Raw genomic sequence first — 20,472 nt, forward strand, 5'->3', positions numbered from 1 at the left:
CAAAGTAACATCAGATGCAGTATCGTGCCACCTGATACATTTAACACCATTCACTTTTGCACTTTTAATAAATGCTTCACTACCATCCCAAGGCTCAGTTGTAATATATTTTCCTCCTCCACAATTTCCTCTGAGACTAACGTAGTAGCATTAGCATTTGCAGTATTAGCATTTGCACTCACAGTAGGAGTTGTGGGTGCAGATTGTGAGGTGGTTTTTAGTTGTGAGCAATTTGTCTTTATATGGCTGGGGGGTTCCACAGTGATGGCAAACAACCAACTTCCCCCTGGATAAGAGGTTTTAAAATCTCAGCTCCTTTGAGGTTTTTTTTAAACAAAGTTGAGATTAGGTTTATTCTTAAATGTTACTGTTAGAAGAAAAAAGAGCAGGTCGACCCAGAGGCGGATTGAGTAGATGGGATCTTTTATTACGATACTTGTTCCCCTTGACCCAATTGTTGAGTAAGCACTGGATTAGTTACAGCACACTCTTTTTTTAAATTTAAGTTAGTATGTAAACACCTATATTTGGTACAACACCCCCAAAACCCTAATTAAATAATAGACATGCCCATACAATTAGTATACCCACCCCTCTCTATTGTTCACAACATTACGCATATTATACGGGCATTTTTACCTTGAAAATACATTTCTTTGCAGTAATTGTAGCCACAAATTCCCATAATCAGCAGTTCACAGGGGAGGGAGGAAGGAGCCATGACCCCGAGCTCGTTTATGTAGCTGGGAAAGTATCTTTTAGATCCCCACATTCCTTATGCAGCTGTGAGCTTATCTATTCCCAACACGCTGAAGGGGAGGGCGAGGGATGACACTTATATATCAAGCGAAGAAATGGTGCCTGCCCGTGACTTTACTCCCCAATACCATACCAGCACACTAGTGGTTTCCCAGGTCTCTACTTAACCCTTATATATCCCAACAGTTACATCCCTTTTAAACATCTGCAGAGGCACTACCCTTTCCCTGGGGTTTGTGTCCTTCATGAGCTCTTGCCTCAATATACTCATCAGCAATTTCTGTTGCCTTTATGTCACTGGTGACTCCCCACAGCAATTGCTCCTGTGCTATTAAATCGAACAGCTTGTCAAAGCTACCATTGGCCACCGCCTCAGTTACTGACTTTTTCGTATAGCCGTGCATCTTATGCCTGTACTCTACTGGAGTGATATTGTCAGACATTCTAAGATTTCTAAATGTCAAGTGACATGACTCTGGGGTGACTTTAAACATTTCAATACCATTTCTTTAGAGCTTTTATACAGCAAAGACTCACCGGTCTCCATTTCCTTAAGCACTTGTCTGGCTTTTTCAATTACTTTGGTTAAAAGAATAGGCATCCATTTATCTCGTGGAATCTTGTAGCTATCATGCAGTCTTTCAAAGGTGGAAAAAAATCCTCCATACAATCAGTCTTATAATAATAAGTTACCTTATTAACAGTTACTGCCCCTATCTTTATGTAGATTTTTAAGGTCTTGTGTGTTCAGACCCTCATATGAGTGTGACTAACTCATTCTGACTAAAACTCAATATTAAATTTAAATGTTAAATTGGGTTGGGTTCTGATCTCAAAGCCCAGTTGACCTGTGCCGTGTGAATCCTGCTGACTACACTAATTGTCATGCTGCCTGGAGTGGCTCACAGCTCAGAGTGCGAAACTCAGGTCTGACTGTCAGAAATCAAGGCAGACACCCCAGAGTGGTGGTGTATTCTCTCATTAGATTTCACCAAGCCAGTAATAAGTGTACTCCTGGATCAGTATATTAGTTTTACCATGAAGTCACAGACAATCCTCTTTAGGCCCCCTAGCCTCCTTTTTATCACCCAGAAAAACTGAATGTTATTGTGAAAGGTTGTTAAAACCAAATTCACCATATATTAGGTTACTTCCAGCCCCAAAGGGCCAGTCATATACCTCAGGCCAATATATACCTAAGGATCTCACCAAAAAGAATGCTGTTGCCCACCAGTTCTCAAACTTTAGCAAACCAAGGACCCCATAGTGTTTTAAAAAATTTCCGGGGACCCCCTGCCCTGCCTCTTCACTAAGCCCCGTCCCTGCTTGCTCCATTCCCCCTTCCTTTGTCGCTCACTCTCCCACACCCTCACTCACTTTCACCAGGCTGGGGCGGAGGGTTGGGATGCAGGGGGGGGGGTTAGGGCTCCAGCTGGGGGTGCAGACTCTAGGGTGGGGCCTATGATGAGGGGTTTGGGGTATGGGAGGGGACTCTGGGCTAGGGGTTGGGATGTAGGGGCTGAGGGCTCTGGCTGGGGGCATGGGCTCTGGGCTGCAGGATGGGACTCTGGGCTGGAGCAGGCGGTTGAGGTACAGGGGGGTGAGGGATACAGGGTCCCGGCCGTGCTTACTGTGGCTCTCAGGTACTGTGGCTGCCAGGTCCCTGCGGCCCCTAGGTGGAGGTGCAGCCAGTGAGGCTCTGTGCACTGCCCTCGCGCCTGTAGGTGCCACACCCCAGCTCCCATTGGTCGCATTTCCCAGACAATGAGAGCTGCAGAGCCAGCATTTGGGTGGGGGCAGCACGCGGAGCCTCCCTGGCTGCCTCTGTGCTTAGGGGCCACAGGGAACTGGCAGCCACTTCCAGAAGCCATGTGGAACCAGAGCAGGTAGGGAGCCTTCCTGGGAGGGAGGGGGAGGAGTTGAGCAGCGGGGCCCACACACACTCTGGAGTTCCATTAACCCCGGTTTAAGATACACTGCTGTAGCCAATCCTTTAGAAAACTATGTAAAGGTTTATTAGCTAAGAAAAAGAAATGAGAGTTATTGCAAGGTTAAAGCAGATAAACTACATTACAGATGAATCAGAGTTGTAGTCCAAATGATACAGAGCTGTAATGTCTGCTAGCTTTCATTCAGTTCCTCAGGGTTTCCCAAATAGCTTTGGGGTCCTCCGTCCAATTGCAGAAGGTTCCCCCTGTAGAACCCAAGCAATCTAGAGATGCAGGATCATTCCCACTATATAGGTGTTATAGCTGAAACCAGTTTGACTAGTGTTCTTTGCACAGCATGGGTCTGTAGACTTCCCATTGTGGAAGACACAATGACCCACTCTTTGAAGTTAACAATCTACCTCCTCCGCATACATGAGTAATCCAGTTATACTGATTTACATAATTCAGTTGCTAGCCATTCATTACAATAGAGGTGGATAAGTGGAAACAATACATGTATCATTCATCAGTATTCATACATTTTACATAATAAATACATTGTCATCTCTATACTAACACAAATTATTGTTCTAGGGTCAGTTAAGTATAAAGATAGCACTCACGGGTAAACTTTGTGTTTACGTGGCACATGCCCCAGTAATAACATTTACACTGTGTGATAACATCCTCCTTTGTTCCATTATAGCAGCTTGATACAACAACATTAGCAACCAACAAGTTCATAGACAAGTGGATACAATAATATTAGTATTTCCTTCTAGAAATACTAGGGCACACATAAAAGCAAATAAACAACAGGCCCCATCCCCAAGCCCATTAATTCCAGCCCTTTGCTTATGCTTCTAAATGAGTCTTATTCCCTTCTCAGGACTCAGGCCACTTTCTCAGTGGCTGGAGGGGGTGGACTCAGGCCCACCCAGTAGTCCGGGTCCCAATCCAGGGATCCTACAAACAGCAGCACATACTACTGCCTCTAGTTCACTACTGCTATTCCCTAGGCCTTTTCCAACATAGCCCCTTTTTTATTCACTCTGCCTGCAGGACTGAATTTCTCTACTCCTCTTTTTCCTCCCCAAAGGCCATTGCCACCATAACCCTTCTTCTGGGTCTTCCTTGAGCTCCAATAAGCTCTGGTAGCAGCCAGAAACTGACCTGCTCAGGCCCTTTTAACTGAGCTTGCTGAACTCTGATAGGCTGCTTCCTTGCAGACTTTCTCGGAAGGCCTGGAGGACCCACCTTCACTGCTCCTTTCCTGGGGCAGGATGTGATAGGAGTGAGAAACCTCCAGTATGGGGCCTCAAAGGACCTGGTGCACCCCATCATAAATATAAAGACACAGGCACAGTTTTTTAACAGTTGCCTTTGATTTCAATGCCTTCATTTCTGGATGCTCAGCTGGAGAACCTTGGGCTCCCAAAATCAGTCACCCCAGATCAGTGGCCACTTTTGGAAATGTGGTGTCAGTCAATATATGGGCCAGATTCATGCCAGGGTTAGACGGGTCAGTGTAAACTCTGCTGCTGACCCCAGAGAATGAAACTGCAAGACTACAAAGTGTGCACAATCTCAGTTACTCTTGGGGGGTCCCCATAAGTGTCTGGCACCACCTGAAAAACTGGAAATTAATTTAGTTTGTTCAGCATCTTCTCTTGATTGTTTCTGTTGGCACAGCACCTATAGAGCCCTCACAAAAATTCATAGATTCATAGATTCTAGGACTGGAAGGGACCTCGAGAGGTTATCGAGTCCAGTCCCCTGCCCGCATGGCAGTATCAAATACTGTCTAGACCATCCCTGATAGACATTTATCTAACCTACTCTTAAATATCTCCAGAGATGGAGATTCCATAACCTCCCTCGGCAATTTATTCCTGTGTTTAACTAATCATAGCTGCCCAGTTCCACTGGAGCTTCACAGATCCTCGACTCTCAAAGGAATAGCACACACTATCTTGCAAAAACATTGGAAACAAATAGTTACAAATAAAACAAAATCATAACAGCCTTTCAAGATCCTAAAAACTTAGCTCACAAGGCATCCCCCTATTTCCCACAGGATAGCATACCCCAAGTCCTCTCTGGAGCATTTTCGATCAACATGGCTGATATCCCCCCTTTCATAAGATCAAGCACGCTGGCAGCTTGTCTTCACAGATTGAAGGATGCACCCCCAGATATACTAGACTAGACCTTTGATCTTCACCTGAAAATAAGTTGCCACCCTCTGCTGTTTACCTCTTCTTATTAATTTTCTTCTGAAGTCTCCATCTGACTTTCATTAACACTTGACTCACAATGCTAATAACCTTCTATTGTAAGACACACAATAGCCCACCAGGGTGATATGTGTTCCCCATCTTCTGTCTGTAGAAGTTTCTCTCAAGGCACACTACCTTTGAATGAGCTGCCTGTGATAGGGTAGGGGTACTCCATCCACTGCGGGTTGACTGCACCCCATGAATTAGTCCACTGGACTGTCCTTGGCCTCAGGCCTGTAATGCCTAATGGTCAGAGTGAATGGAGATGCCCCTCCTCTCAGGTTGTAAGGCCTAGTGATTGGAGTCAATAGAGTTGCCCTTGTTCCCAAGGCTGTAAGGCCTAGCAGCTGGAGTCAACAGAGTCACCCTGGCTCTCCAGGCTGTAGGGCCTAGCAGCTGGTGTCAATAGAGTCGCCTTGGCTTCCAGGGCAATAGGGCCTAGTGGCCACAATCAATATGGCTGCCTGCTCTCTCAGGGATGAGTGGCCTTGCGACCCATTGGGAAAGTGGGCCGCCACCTAGGGGTGGGTGATGGCTGGGGTAAGGGGTCCCAGCCCTGGGCCGTGGCAGAGGTGGAGTGTTCTGCCACTGAGCCAGTGGGGCCAAAACGGGAACATGCCGGCTTCATGCAGGACTATAGCTAGTACCCCCGGGCCACAAGTCTCTTGGAGCTGCCTTTGAGGCATCAACGGGGTCTCTAGGCTTCTTGGCGTGTGCGGTTCCCTGTGACTCCAATCTCTCTCAGGCGTCTGCAGGTACTTGGGGATCGGTCTGGGTCTTGGCACCTCTGGCTTCCACGGATAGGGGTTCCAGCTGCTCCCGGGATGGAGTCAGCGCGGAGCGTCCTTCCTCCTTAGCAGTCAGCCCAGACTGAGCTGGGCTGCTCCTTTTTATGTCTGTGTGGAGAGTAAAATGTGCTGTACGTTCTAAATAGCATCTCTCTTCCTATTTTACAAATGTCCTCTAACAGTCCCCCAGACCTCAGTCACATAAAGGGTTTGTTCACCCATCTTAACTCTGTAAAGATGTGAGACAGATTGAATAGTGTTACCTACATTTTCTTGGAAAACATAAAATCTCCCTTAGCTAGTGAAGATCACCTCTGCTTCCCTATGATGTCTATATGCCAACTGTTACTCGGTTGCATGAACTTTGCTTTTGCTGATAGCTGTAAAATAGGGACTGAGACCTGGATCCACAAAGATACTTATAATAAGGAGTCCTGTGGCACCTTAAAGACTAACAAATGTATTTGGGCATACGCTTTTGTGGGCTGGAAACCACTTCGTCAGATGCAACCAGCCCACAAAAGCTTATGCCCAAATACATTTGTTAGTCTTTAAGGTGCCACAGGACTCCTCGTTGTCTTTGATGAAACAGACTAACATGGCTACTCCTTGGAAAGATACTTATATGCCTAAACCATAAACTTAGGCACTTAATTCTGGAGTTTAGGCATCTGGGTACCCGTTTTATGCTCCACTGTGATCTACTGTGACAGGTTCACTCGTTGGGACCCCCTTGGGACTGTCACCTGATGTGCTGAGATACCACTGAGCCTAACCCTTCTGCCAGCATTGGCACCCCTTAACAGTAATACAAGTTTATACTTCATATGCCTAACTGTACACATAAGAATGATACTGGCATACAAATAGGATGACCACATCCAGTAGATTATAATTTTTCCATTGATATGTTACAAGAGGTATTTCACATAAAGCATATTCCAGTTATGTCATATTCATATTCATAAGCATATTTTCATAAAGCATATGGAGTGCAACGTCACACCCACAACACCACCACCGAACAATTTAGGTGACTGAACTCACTTAGCACCTAAGTTTTCAAGATAAAAGTTCCCATAGAGTCTAAGTTTCAGCCTATGAGCACATGTACTGCTCCTTCCTCTAGACATATGGACACTTATCTCTCATCCAAGTCCCAGAGTAATTCACAAACCAGGGGAAAACAGGCATTTGGCTACCTGAATTATGTGCAGGGGCTAATCTCACAGGCATACTCGTTGTGTATTGACTGGATTAGGTCCCATTCAAAATCACTCTAGATGAGGAGCAGCTGGTGACCTTTTAACTTTCACAACAGCAGTGAGAACAATCATCTAGATCAGGGGTTCTCAAACTGGGCGTCGGGACCCCTCGGGGGGTTGCGAGGTTATTACATGGGTGTCGTGAGCTGTCAGCCTCCAGCCCAAACCCCGCTTTGCCTCCAGCATTTATAATGGTGTTAAATAGATAAAAAGGTGTTTTTAATTTGGGGGGCCGTTTGCACTCAGTGGCTTGCTGTGTGAAAGGGGTCATCAGTACAAAAGTTTGAAAACCACTGATCTAGTCTCTCCTGTTTAAGCTGTTCCACTGTGGCTAAATAATGAAAGTGATTGGAGCTGGGAGACTGGACCAGGGACTTCCATGTGCATGTCCTAGCCCCAGGCTCTAGAGTCATTTTCACTCCCTCTGGCCCAGCGACTGTTCCACTGTGTATAAATACATAAAGAGACATTGGGCCACAGAAAATGAAATCAGGAGAATGTCTCTGCAGTCCAGTGGTTTAGGGCACCCACCTGGGAGAGGGGAGCCCCAGGATCCAATCACTCTTTCTGCGTTTATCCACAGTCTTCGCATGTTAAGGGCTGTTATAAAGAGGATGGTGATCCATTGTTCTCCATGTCCACTGAAAGTAGGACAAGAAGAAATGGGCTTAATCTGCAGCAAGGGAGATTTTGGTTAGATATTGGAGAAAACTTCCTAACTCTAACGGTAGTTAAGTTCTGGCTTCCTAGGGAGGTTGTGGAATCCCCATAATTGGAGGCTTTTTGGACAATCACCTGGGACCATCTAGGTTTATTTGGTCCCACTTCAGTGCATGGGGTTGGAATAGATGACCTTTCAAGGTCTCTTCCAGTCCTACCTTTCTATGCTAAGGGCATGTGGCATCAAGATGCTGTGCACTCCTAGATATCCCATAAAGTACAATACTTAGGAAACATGGGTTTGAGTCCCAGCTCCACCAGAAACTTCCCATGTGGCTTTAGAAAACTCATTAAGCCTCTCTGTGCCTCAGTTCCCCACCTGTACAGTGGCAATAGCGGTACTGTCAGGATAACTACAGTAAACTTTGTGAGCTGCTTTGCGCTCTACTGATCTCCAGAGTGTTTCCTGAGGAGTGAGTGCCAGGTCTTGTTATTAGTTAGTATAGTCCTAATCAGGAAATGGCAGAATTGTTTGAAATCATTTTGATTCTGTAGTTTTTATTTTGTTTAAATTATTCATTATTGAACATGTCAAAAAAGTAAATTAAAAAAGAAAAGAAAACAAGGCCACAAAATAAAACCACAAGAAGTGAAAGAAGAGTAAAGTTGCTCAGTAATTAGAAAGATTGTATTGTTAATTGAAAGCACTCAGTTTCATTAAAGGGTTAGAGAGGTTAAAGTGTCCTATATAAAAGAAGAATATATCTTTGTTTTATAGAGAGACAGAGTTAAAGAACACTGCCTATTAAAATCTAAGAATATATAGGATTGCTGACAAGTTTGTAGGTTCTGTAAAGCTGTTACACTGTAAAAGTCTCTTATCTGCTACTCTTAACAGGAAGAGAGAATGAGAACCCAGAGAGGGCAACAGCCACGGCCTCAGAGACTCCTGAATGGGAAGTAAAAGATGAAGCCACATGTCCAATTTGTTTGGATTATTTTAGCGACCCAGTGACTATAGACTGTGGGCACAGCAGCTGCGAAATCTGCATCACTACATACTGTGAGAAATCGGAAGAGGGAAATCATGGCTGTCCCATCTGCAGATCAAAGATGGAGAAAGTGAATTTCAGGCCTAACTGGCAGCTGGCCAGTCTAGTAGAAAAAGTTAAATGTAGATTGAAACCAGGAAAAGAGGAAAAGGAGAATCTGTGTGAGAGCCACAAGGAAAAACTCAGCCTGTTCTGTGAAGAGGATGGGGAATTCATATGTGTGGAATGTGACAAATCCGCACTGCACAAAGCGCACACAGTGGTCCTCATTAAAGAGGCTGTCCAGAAGTATAAGGTAAGAACCACTTTGATGTTGATTAATTAAATCCTTTTCTTTTCAGACTAATATGAACTTTCCTCTCAGGGGAGTTGACATTTCTGAGGCTCTTTCAGAACAGCAGAATCTCTCCTTTTCCCAGATACATTCTTCTAAATACCAGCTCCATCGAAATCTCTGTTCTGCAAGGCACCTCCTTCCAGGCAGGTGAAGGTAAAACTGGCCACTAAGGCCACCCTAACCTGCCAACATCAGACTTTTAATTTAGGGACTGTGTATCAGGAATTGCCAACCAAATAACTCCAAACTGACACTACCTCAGGCCCGCAACAGGCCTACCAGATTTCCACCCGATCTGAATGTGCTTGTGAATTTTAGAGCACTTTGAAAAATGGACTCAAAACTGACATATTCCATTGCACTCTTGCTTCTGTATCAGAACTGGCTCACAGTCTAGTAACTTCTGAACCTTTGCATTGTGCAGCTTGTTTTTGGTGGCATTCACAAGTGGAGATCAGGGGAAGTTCTCTGATGTGAGTTTCATTTAGATTCTGCATATATTTCCCCCTCGACTATGGGCAAAAACATGGTTAAGAAGTGAAACATTTTTAAAGCTGGTAAATTTTGCGGGGGCTGTATGCCCTGGCCTGTGGGACCAAATCACCCAAAATGGGCACTGCTAACTGCACCCCTGGCCTTGATATGGCAGAGCATTTCCAAAGCAATCTGTAATAGCTGTTGCTAACTAGCTATTATAAGAAAAGATCCTGGAGATTTTAAGTAACAGTAAACACTTATTACTGAGAATTGTACAGATAGATACTGCTGGCTTCCCTGCCTGGCTGCAAGTGCCCGTAGTGTGTTTTCTGCTGCTAAGGCTCACTACATAAGGTTGTATGTAGAGGGTGAGGAGGAACATTATGAGTAACTTTGGTCCCTGCTCCAAAGTTCCTACTATCATTACCTTTCACCTTTAAAAAAATACAGCACTTACAATTTAACTAAATTTCATTTTTTAACTGTATCAATATAATTTAGCATCTGTACTCCAATCTGGATCCCTAAGAGTCTACAGTTAGTCTTGGTATCTAGCAGGTTTTCTTATCACTCTACCTTTAGAGGTAATCACAGGAGTATCAGTCAATGCCCCATTTTTGTTCTGTGTTCAAGCTGACTTCTTGAGATTCAGTAGAGTGGACTGATACTGCTTGTATTTCTGAGATGTATGTTAACACAGTTTCCATTTGTTCCATATTTTCAGTCTCTTCCTGCATAATTCTTTTAGTGCTCATTGAATCCCTTCCCTTTCTTCTTTCCTGTCGCACCAAGATAAGCGCTTGAAGCAGTGTGTTTGTCAATCACCTTTGCATGTTTCCATTTTCCTTTGTGATTAACACAAACACTCCCTCTCTTTTCCAGTGGTAATAAAGGCTTTGTACCTTTGTCAAAGAAAAAAAATTCTGCTTTGCTTGTCTGAATTTTAGGCTAGTTTGTGTGTCTCCTTGTATCAGGTTGGGTTGCAACAACTTTGCTGAAGTCAGCAATCTGGTCCATGAGGAGTTGAGAAGGTGAAGAGGTCAGTTTGAACCTTCATGTGGTAGCACTGGTTCCTTTTGATTTTTGTTTCTGAAGATTTGACCTGTTGCAAGACTGTACCATGTCCACAATTTGACTACACATGTATTGCCAATAGACAGCATCTCAAGTTCTTATTTTACACAGCTCTCATGGATAATAGCCAAGATCTGTTTTCTTAGATTTGCCAGTATGGTGATTTTGTCACTGTTAGAGACAAGTACATCTTGCATGTTTAGTTCCTCTTTATATGACCAGTAAGTACAGATATGCTCTGGTAATTCAGGTCTCTTGCCTCGGCATCTTGGCAAATTGTTTGTCTTAAGCTTCGCAGGACAACATTATTTGAAGTAGCAGCTTGAAATTCCTTCAATTTCTGTTCAGAAATAAGCAAATAAGACATCATGTAACATATTGCAACATCAGCTTCCTCGGAACTTACTCCGGCATCATGCAGTATGTATGCTCTGGATACAGCACCAGCAATTGCTAGCTCTTACCATTGTCTGTATCCAATTTCAGGTTGATATTTGTGGAGTGTTAGCAACCATCTTTGAACCCTTGGTGAAGCACTGTACAAAGGTTTTCTGAAAATGGCCTCAAGAAGCACGGGGCCTGTTTCCACAGTTACTTTTTCCCCCGTAGATAAACTGATGAAATCGAGTCTAGCCAAATACTGTTGCCAGTGTTCCTTTTTCTATCTGGGCATAGCTCTGTTGTGAACTTGTCAGAGCTGTATAGGCAGAAGCAACAGGAACCCTGATTTGCAGCAATACAGACCCTACTCTGGCAGGACTTACATCCACTGACACAGTAACAGGTTCTTCGACGTTAAAGTATTTCATCATGGGTGCCTTTATAAGCAGTTCTTTCAAGTGTTCATATGCCACCTCATGCATTGGCATCCAGGCGAACTTTGAATCTTTTCCCAACAGTTTTCTTACCGGAGTTGCTACTGTTGACATGTTTGGGATAAATTTACCAAGGTAAATAACCATTCCAAGAAATCTGCAATTCAGCCTTGCAGGGTCATTGTGGCCATTTCAGTGATAACGGAAGTTTTTGAGTTGTCAGATTTTAGACCTTCTTTTGTCAAGTGATACCCCAAATATTTTATCTCTGTCACAGCCAAATTTGCATTTGTTCTTGTTAGTCACAGGTTCTTTTCATGACACCTGTCTAGAGTCTCCTGAGCCTTTCATTATGGGAGAGGGATAGCTCAGGGGTTTGAACATTGGTCTCCTAAACTCAGCATTGAGAATTCAATCCTTGGGTGAGGGCACTTAGGGATCCGGGGCAAAATCAGTACTTGGTCCTGCTAGTGAAGTCAGGGGCTAGACTCAATAACCTTTCAGGGTCCCTTCCAGTTCTATGAGATAGGTATATCTCCATTTATTTATATTTATATTTTATGTTCTCATCTGCTATTTTCCCAGACCGATGTGCCATCTATATAATATGCAACACCTTGCAATCCTTCAAATGTCTGTTGGATCACTCTTTGGTATGCTTTAGGAGCTGAATAGATGCTAAATGGAAGTCTGGGAAACCTGTACCTGTGAAATGGAGTGTTGAACATACAGAATCTAGAACATTTGTTACCCAGCTGGACTTGGCAAAATCCACTACTAGAATCTAAAAAATGAAAATTGTAGATTTTGCTAACTTGCTGGTGACTTCTTCTACTGTAGGTATAAGAACATAAGAATGGCCCTACTGGGTCAGACCAAAGGTCCATCTAGCCCAGTATCCTGTCTTCCAACAGTGGCCAATGCCAGGTGCCCCAGAGGGAATGAACAGAACAGGTCATCATCAAGTGATCCATCCCCTGTCGCTTATTCCCAGCTTCTGGCAAACAGAGGCTAGTTTCATCATCCCTGCCCATCCTGGCTAATAGCCATTGATGGAGCTATCCTCCATGAATTGATCTAGTTCTTTTTTGAACCCAGTTATGATCTTGGCCTTCACAACATCCTCTGGCAAGGAGTTCCACAGGTAGACTGTGTGTTGTGTGAAGAAATACTTCCTTTTATTTATTTTAAACCTGCTGCCTATTAATTTCATTTGGTGACCCCTAGTCCTTGTGTTATGAGAAGTAGTAAACAACACTTCCTTATCTACTTTCTTTACAACAGTCATGAGTCTATAGACCTCAATCATATTTCCCCTTATTCATCTTTTTTCAGAGATGAAAAGTCACAGTCTTATTAATCTCGCCTCATATGGAAGCCGTTCCATACCCCTAATCATTTTGTTGCCCTTTTCTGAACCTTTTCCAATTCCAATATATCTTTTTTGAGATGGGGCGACCACACCTGCACACACTATTCAAGATGTGGGTGTACCATGGATTTGTATAGAGGCAACATGATATTTTCTGTCCTATTCTCTATCCCCCTCTTAATTATTCCTAGCATTCTGTTCACTTTTTTGACTGCTGCTGCACATTGAGTGGATGTTTTCAGAGAACTATCCACAATGACTCCAAGATCTCTTTCTTGAGTGGTAACAGGTATTTTAGACCCCATCATTTTATATGTATAGTTGGGATTATGTTTTCCAATGTGTATTACTTTGCATTCATCAACATTAAATTTCATCTGCCATTTTGTTGCGCAGTCACCCAGTTTTGAGAGATCCTTTTGTAGCTCTACGCAGTCTACCTGGGTCTTAACTGTCTTTAGTAATTTTGTATCATCTTCAAATTTTGCCACCTCACTGTTTACCCCTTTTCCAGATCATTTATGAATATGTTGAATAGGACTGGTCCCATAACAGACCCCTGGGGGACACCACTATTTACCTCTCTCCATTCTGAAAACTGGCCATTTATACCCACCTTTTCTTTCCTATCTTTTAACTAGTTACCAGTCCATGAGAGCACTTTCCCTCTTATCCTGTGGCATCTTATTCTGCATAAGAGCCTTTGGTGAGGTACCTTGTCAAAGGCTTTCTGAAAATCTAAGTACACTATATCCACTGGATCCCTTTGGTCCACATGCTTGTTCATCCCCTCAAAGAATTCTAGTAGATTGGTGAGGCATGATTTCCCCTTACTAAAACCATGTTGACTCTTCCTCAACAAATTACGTTCATCTATATGTCTGACAATATTATTCTTTATTATAGTTTCAACCAGTTTGCCCTGTACTGAAATCAGACTTGCCGGCCTGTAATTGCCCAGATCACCTCTGGAGCCATTTTTAAAAATTGGCATCACATTAGCTATCCTTCAGTCATCTGGTACAGAAGCTGATTTAAATGATAGTTTACAGACTAGAGTTAGTAATTCTGCAATTTCAGAATTGAGTTCCTTCAGAACTCTTGGGTGAATACCATCTGGTCCTAGTGACTTATTGCTAACAATCCTAATTGTGGCACTGAGTTTCAGTGTCAATGAGATTGGGGTGGCAACTTGTGACATACTTGGCTACAATTGAGACCGGTAGGGGGGATATGCCCCCTGCCCTGCAACCCTGGGTGCCTTACAATGCCTTGCTGTAGTAGCTCCCACCTGGGCCACTCACAAATAGCCAAACAGAGTGCAAGCCACACCCTGAGTGTCTGTGTAACTGCAGCTTGCCAGTTACACCCTTGTTCTCACACCCCAGTCCCAGATTTCCCCCCAGAAATGTATGTCCTGTAATGCCCAGCCCTCTCCTGGACAATACAGATATTTCAAGTCCGTTATTCCTTTAAAGGAATAATACACAAGCTTATTATCTTAAATGGAGTTACCCAGACACTTCAATTTAAACATACCGGATTCGATAAAACAGTAAAAAGTTTACAAACTACAAAGAAATCTTAAAAGAAGACAAGTAATGAGGCAGAAGAGTCAGAAATTGTTACTAGAAAAATAAAGATAAAACACCTACTAATGTCTAATTTAACAAACTATATGAGATTCAAGCAAATTTTCTCACCATATGCTTCCAACAAGGCTACTGACCAAACTCTTCATGTCAGGACCCCTCCCTCAAAGTCCAGCGGCTGTTTCCTTTTGTCTTCTCAGGTGCACAGAATGTGATGGGTAGGCAGAGAGAAAGAGAGAGCACAGTATCTTACAATGTGTGACCCTTTTTTATATACTTTCAGTCCCCCTCTTGAAAAATATTTCCATCTGGGATCAAGGGGACAAAGTCTGTGTGGAAGGAAGTTCCCTACTCTTTCTTCCACCTGTTTGAGCTTCTTCTTTTGGTTTCCCTTCCTCCTTTGTGACTCTGGTTAATGCTTAAATTAAAAATTAAGGTACACATACATTCTTGTTCAAGACAGGTCTGTTTGACCAGTTTGTTGCACATCAGTTTTGAATGTGACACATGGAATTCTTTTATAGCATCAGCCTGATATTCATAACACACATGCTTCACACCCCCAGGATGTGCCAGCATGCTTCTGGATGATGTTAATTGTTAGAGGGCTTTCCCTTCATCCTCTCCCCTGGATCTTGTCATGCAGACAGAAAGCAGAAGACCAGAAGTCCAAAATTCAGTCAATGCAATGTTTATTGGGATTAATTTCCCGCAAGCATGTCCATAACTCTGATACCACAGAGCCTTATTTCCCAGTGTCCCGTCCCCCCCTCCTCAGCAGGCATAATTATACCTGAAATGCACGCCCTTGGTCTCACCCCTTACAATGTATGGTGATGTTCCATAGTGGGGGGTCATGGGTCTGGGGTCTTCTTCCCACCTTTCTTGTACCCCATAGGAGGGGTATGGAGTGAGTTGTGCTACAGTCAGGGGCAAGCATTTCTCTGGCCTTGTAATGTTTTATATCTTCCCCCCAATCCCCTCTTGCCCCTCTCAACTGGTTGCTTGACCTTGCCTTATGTAAGAACGGCCATACTGGGTCAAACCAAAGGTCCATCTAGCCCAGTAACCTGTCTTCAGATAGTGGCCAATGCCAGGTGCCACAGAGGGAATGAACAGAACAGGTAATCATCAAGTGATCCATTCCCTATCTCCCATTTCCAGATTCTGGCAAACAGAAGCTAGGAATACCATCCCTGCCCATCCTGGCTAATAGCCATTGATGGACCTATCCTCCATGAATTATCTAATTCTTTGTTGAACGCTGTTATAGTCTTGGCCTTCACAACATACTCTGGGAAAGAGTTCCATAGGTTGACTGTACATTGTGTGAAGAAATACTTCCTTTTATTTGTTTTAAACCTGCTGCTTATTAATTGCATTTGGTGACCCCTAATCACCTTGAGATAGAAGTTGAGGCACTCTTCAAGTGTGTGCTCATATATTATACTCCCACCATGCCCAGTAACACTTTAACTGTTCCTATCTGTTTCCATTATACTAACAAACCCATCTGGCTAGACAGAAGCAACGTACAGTGTCTTTGTCCTTTGTTCAGACATATTAGTGAGGATATAAGTGTATCAAAAATCAAACAGGCAAGCAAAACCCAAAATTCTATCTCAGGCGAAAATACAGCCCTGAATCTTACATTGTCACTAGCACTTCTAACATTATCTCTTGTCTTTATCTCCTTTTTGGTATTGTGAAGGTATTTGCGATAGCTCAATGTCTGATCAAAGTTAACTCTAAGGTATCGTGGATTGTGGTCAGATGATAAAGGCGGACGACAAAAGTCCTCTTTCAGTGTCACTTTGGCCTCATGGTTATTCAAGTGTAAGGCAGAGATGAATGTTTTTGAAGCACTGGGCTACAGTTACCAAACTCTGAGATACGTCTCAAGTATCCAGAGATCGTAGTTCATGACCTTCTCTATGGCCTTCAGACAGGTCGCTCGTGTTGCTAGTGTAATATGTCTGCATAGTTTTGTTCTGACACCATGAAATAGCTCTTGCCAACCAGCTATTATAACATGAGAAGATGCTGGAGACTTTAGTAACAGTAAACAGCTTACTTAACTTATTACTGAGAACTATACAGATAGTATTACTGGCTTGCCTGCCTGGCTCCAAGAAGCAATGTGCTTCTGCTGATAAGGCTCACTACAAATATTTCCTCGATACAACACTGGGGATAACTTCGGTTCCTGCTCCATTGTTCCTACTATCGATACACAACCTGCCTGTGCATTTGCATTTTGAAGTACTTTGAAAATCAGCTCTTAGACAAACCTTTGCTCAGTGTTAACTATGGAGTCTATACCAGTCCTCTGAAATGAACAATAAATTCCACTTGCCATTGTGTTGTCTGTTCCCCTAAATAGTTTAGGTCTCACTGAAGTTCTGAACAATCCCCTCTGGACTTGACTAACCTTAAATAACTTTGTGTTACCTGCAAATTTTGCTAATTCACTGCTCATACCCCTTTACTGTATCGTTACTAATTTTATTAAACACCACAGGACCTAGTTCAGGACCTTGAGGAACCTGCTGTTAATTATAATGATAACTAGCCATTTATTCCTATCCTTTGCTTTCTGTCTCTTGAGCAGTTTTACAGGCACTAATCCACTCAAACCTGACACCTTAACTTCTCATTCACAACATTTTTGTGTTTTGGTCTTTTTGTTTTGCTTTGTTTTGGAAATAAAATTTACACAAACCAACCTCTGGACCTTGTGGAAGGTGTGGTAGCACTGCACGCAGATCACCTTTCTTCTGTGTATTACGCACACCAGTATTGGTACTGTTACCATCTCTGACCCAAGCAACTAGCCAAAAAAATCAAGGTCTTATAGGTTTTCCCAAGTAGGAGGAGTAATTGACGATGGTACCTTTAATGCATTCCTGTTTCATTACAGAGAACGTACAAAGGCCTGTTTCCCTGATGGCTGGAGGAAGTAAAATAACAGGAGGCTGTGTCCTTGCTCACAGCCAGCATCCCCAGCCCAGAACTCACTCTAGGCGTCTTCAAGTCTACCCCATGCTTCCAGGCTGCTGCCGCTGCCGCTTGGCTTTCTTCCTCTGCTTCTCTGCATCTGCAGCCCTGTGTGTCTCTCCATGTGCTCTCTCAGTTTATGTCTGCACTTGTGCTTGTCTCACGGACACACACCTCATCCCGGTCATACAATACCCACTGGCACCCCTCCCCCCCAGAGTGCTAGTTTCTAGGTAGAGTCCACTTTGCCTTGTTTAGGTAGAATTCCTCACCTGTCTCTTACAGTTATCTTAAATGGTGGGAACATTCACACCCATCAGTTTCAACAAGGTTTTAATTCAACCCATAACAATTGCTGTTGATAGTACTGATTCACAGAATTATCCAGATTAGACAAACAACCCTCTCTCCTATTAAAGTCAAAAGCACAATTGTAGTTTTGGGTTTTTGTTTTTTGTTTGTTTGTTTGTTTGTTTGCTCAGGGTCAAATTTGTGTCGAGCTGAATAATCTGAATAAGAAGAAAGAAGAACTTCTGGGAATTAAATTGAATGAGGAAAGGCGGAGTCAGAAACACCAGGTAGGTGCTCATAATCATTAACCACATGGGTGTATGGCTTTGGCAGTTATGGGAGGTTTGGGGTTTCTTTGTGACTGTGGCACTGTGAGAGATTGTGTCTCTCTCCAGACATCTGTTGCTGTGTATGCATGTACAGAATGTATTTTCTAAATGCATCTATTCCTCTGTGTGTCACCAGATCAGAGAGTGCACACACACTGTTAGTGTTCCAGGAAGGGACATGTAGACATCATGATTTCCTCAATACATCTGCTTTGTTAAGAGTTTGTCTCTTCTCTCCCATCCCCCACACACACATTTCCCTGGCCTCTACAAAGCCTCTCGCAATAAGTCTCTGCCAGGGTAATTCAAAGTCCTGCTTCCCCTTCTGCTGTTAGAGTGACCTGGATTGCAAGAAGCCATTAATCATGACACAGACACACTAGTAACATAAACTAGGGCTGACCAGGAGGCTATAGGAAAAACTTTGCTCTTGTAATGCTAGAGGGTGCTACTCAGGAATTGCCTCATGCTAATTTGTTATGGGTTACAACTAAATTCTCCCATCTACACGTGGAGACCTTTATGAAAAATCTCAGGACTCCCCATGTCGCTGACCCACCCTGTCCCTGTCTGTGTCTGTTCATTACAGGAAGAGACAGAATCTGTGAGGAAGAAAATCATGTCAGAATTTGAGGAACTGGAGAAGATTTTGCAGGAACAAAGGCAACCTTTGCTGGCCTGGCTGGAAGAGCTGAACAAGGACATTGTGAAGAGGGAGAATAAAAACATCACCAAACTCCTTGAGGAGATTTCGTTTCTCAGTAACCTGATAAAGGAGTTGAAAGAAAAATGGCAGCAGCCAGCGAGTGAATTCCTGCAGGTGAGGCAGATTATACACCCTCAGTTCCCTGCAAGGAAACACTCCTGAACTATTGAATATGAGTATTGTTCATTTCTCAGGCTGGCTGGAAACAATTCCATTTCACAACAAGTTTCAAGGTTTCAAAATGGTTTTTGTTCCAGTATAGAATGAAAACAACATTTTGAAACTTTTCACAAAAAATAGAGAGAAAGAGACTCAATAGTCTGGTGATTGGGGCAATGGTCTGAATAGAGTCAGAGTCAAGCCCATACTTTGCCCAATTCAGAGCAGAGACTTGACCCCGGAGTCTTGCTTTCTGATGTATTCCAGCCTGGAGATGAGAAAATGTTGTTGAACCAGATTCATTTCTGCAAAATATTTCTGTTTTTATCAAAGGGTGTTTTTCAATGGAAAAAATGTCATTGAAAATTTTTCAACCAAGTATAATATTAATTTAAGTTGTCAGCTATATACTGAGAGATGCATATAGAACTCAAGTAGTGAAGGCAAAGTTAGTGCCCTCCCATCTAGGACATCAGAAGCACCTTGAACAGGTATGTTGCTCATTCTCAAACCCCCCCCCCCCCCCGCAATACTTCACTATGCTGGAAGAGGCCTAGAAACCATGTTAAAATAGCATCTCCTTAGTGCATGAGAGTGAACTGTGCAGGTCAGGATCATGCTTCAGATGCAATTTTCCCTCTGAGTTTAATCCTGAGAATTTATCATTTTATGATTAATCCTACAGAAAGGATTATTAACCTGAACATATGTTCTGCATAAATTGAATCTCCGGGAGATTGGAGGTATCTCTATTTTAGGGGTGGACTATGGGCCTTTCAGCTGGTCACTGGTCACAGTTCTAACAACATTTGTAGTTAACAAGATTTTTTTTTACAAGCTGGTGACTCCTTGGAGGTGAGTTTGGAGGGAGTGGGTATCAGTCCAGCTCCCAGTGGGCCAATGTTCACAGCACAGAAACCTCCAGAAATGTTGGAAACACATTGACTATCAAAGCATGGGGGCAAAGGAGTGAATGTCGCCGTGGAGACTGAAATCCCTTTCTAGCTGAGAGCTGGTCTTTGCAGTTCACTGTTCAATTATATTAATAGGCCATTGGCAAAGCTGGGTAGAAATCTTGCAGTGCCATAGAATATGCCGTACTGGTTTGAGATCGCGATAAACTAAAGCATTGGGTCTCCTTTGCCAACAACTTTTCCCTAGTATGAAATAATAAATTATCACACACAATAATGTTGCTCTCTAGATGCAAGCAGGTGAAAGATCGGCCACCGGTGGAGATTTCACCTGAACTGGAAGAGAAACTAAGTACTTTGCGCCAACTTGGTATTGTTCCAGAGGAGATTCTGAAGAAATTTAGAGGTACTGAGAAAGGGTCTAAAGGGTGAAACTGAGATATGTTTCTGTGGCTATAGAAGGAGACAGGTTCTATCAAATTCTTAGAGCAGCTAATTGTGAATGGTGATGGGATTGTGATGTACAGTAGTTGTGACAATGGCAAAGTGCGCACTGTGGGAGAGGAAGAAAGGGTCATGCCCTGTGAAGTGACTTGACTTTTCATTTCCTTGCTTTGTGTAAGTTCTGTTATGTTTGTGTGTCATAACCTTTGTTGTGTTACATCAAAGCCTTTT

The 20,472-nt window shown here is 43.2% G+C and overlaps 1 protein-coding gene across 2 annotated transcripts in view; it reads left to right on the plus strand.

Moving 5' to 3' along the window:
* LOC101933321 (up-regulator of cell proliferation-like) overlaps positions 1-20,472 on the plus strand; it is a 38,815-nt gene that overhangs the window by 6,788 nt on the left and 11,555 nt on the right. For both annotated transcript variants that reach the window (XM_065594201.1, XM_065594202.1), the window contains one exon: positions 8,581-9,029. The gene's annotated coding sequence lies outside the window, so the exon portion shown is untranslated. The remainder of the gene's footprint in view (positions 1-8,580; positions 9,030-20,472) is intronic.

The sequence above is a fragment of the Chrysemys picta genome, chromosome 4, assembly GCF_011386835.1.
Source record: "Chrysemys picta bellii isolate R12L10 chromosome 4, ASM1138683v2, whole genome shotgun sequence".
Taxonomy (NCBI): Eukaryota; Metazoa; Chordata; order Testudines; family Emydidae; genus Chrysemys; species Chrysemys picta.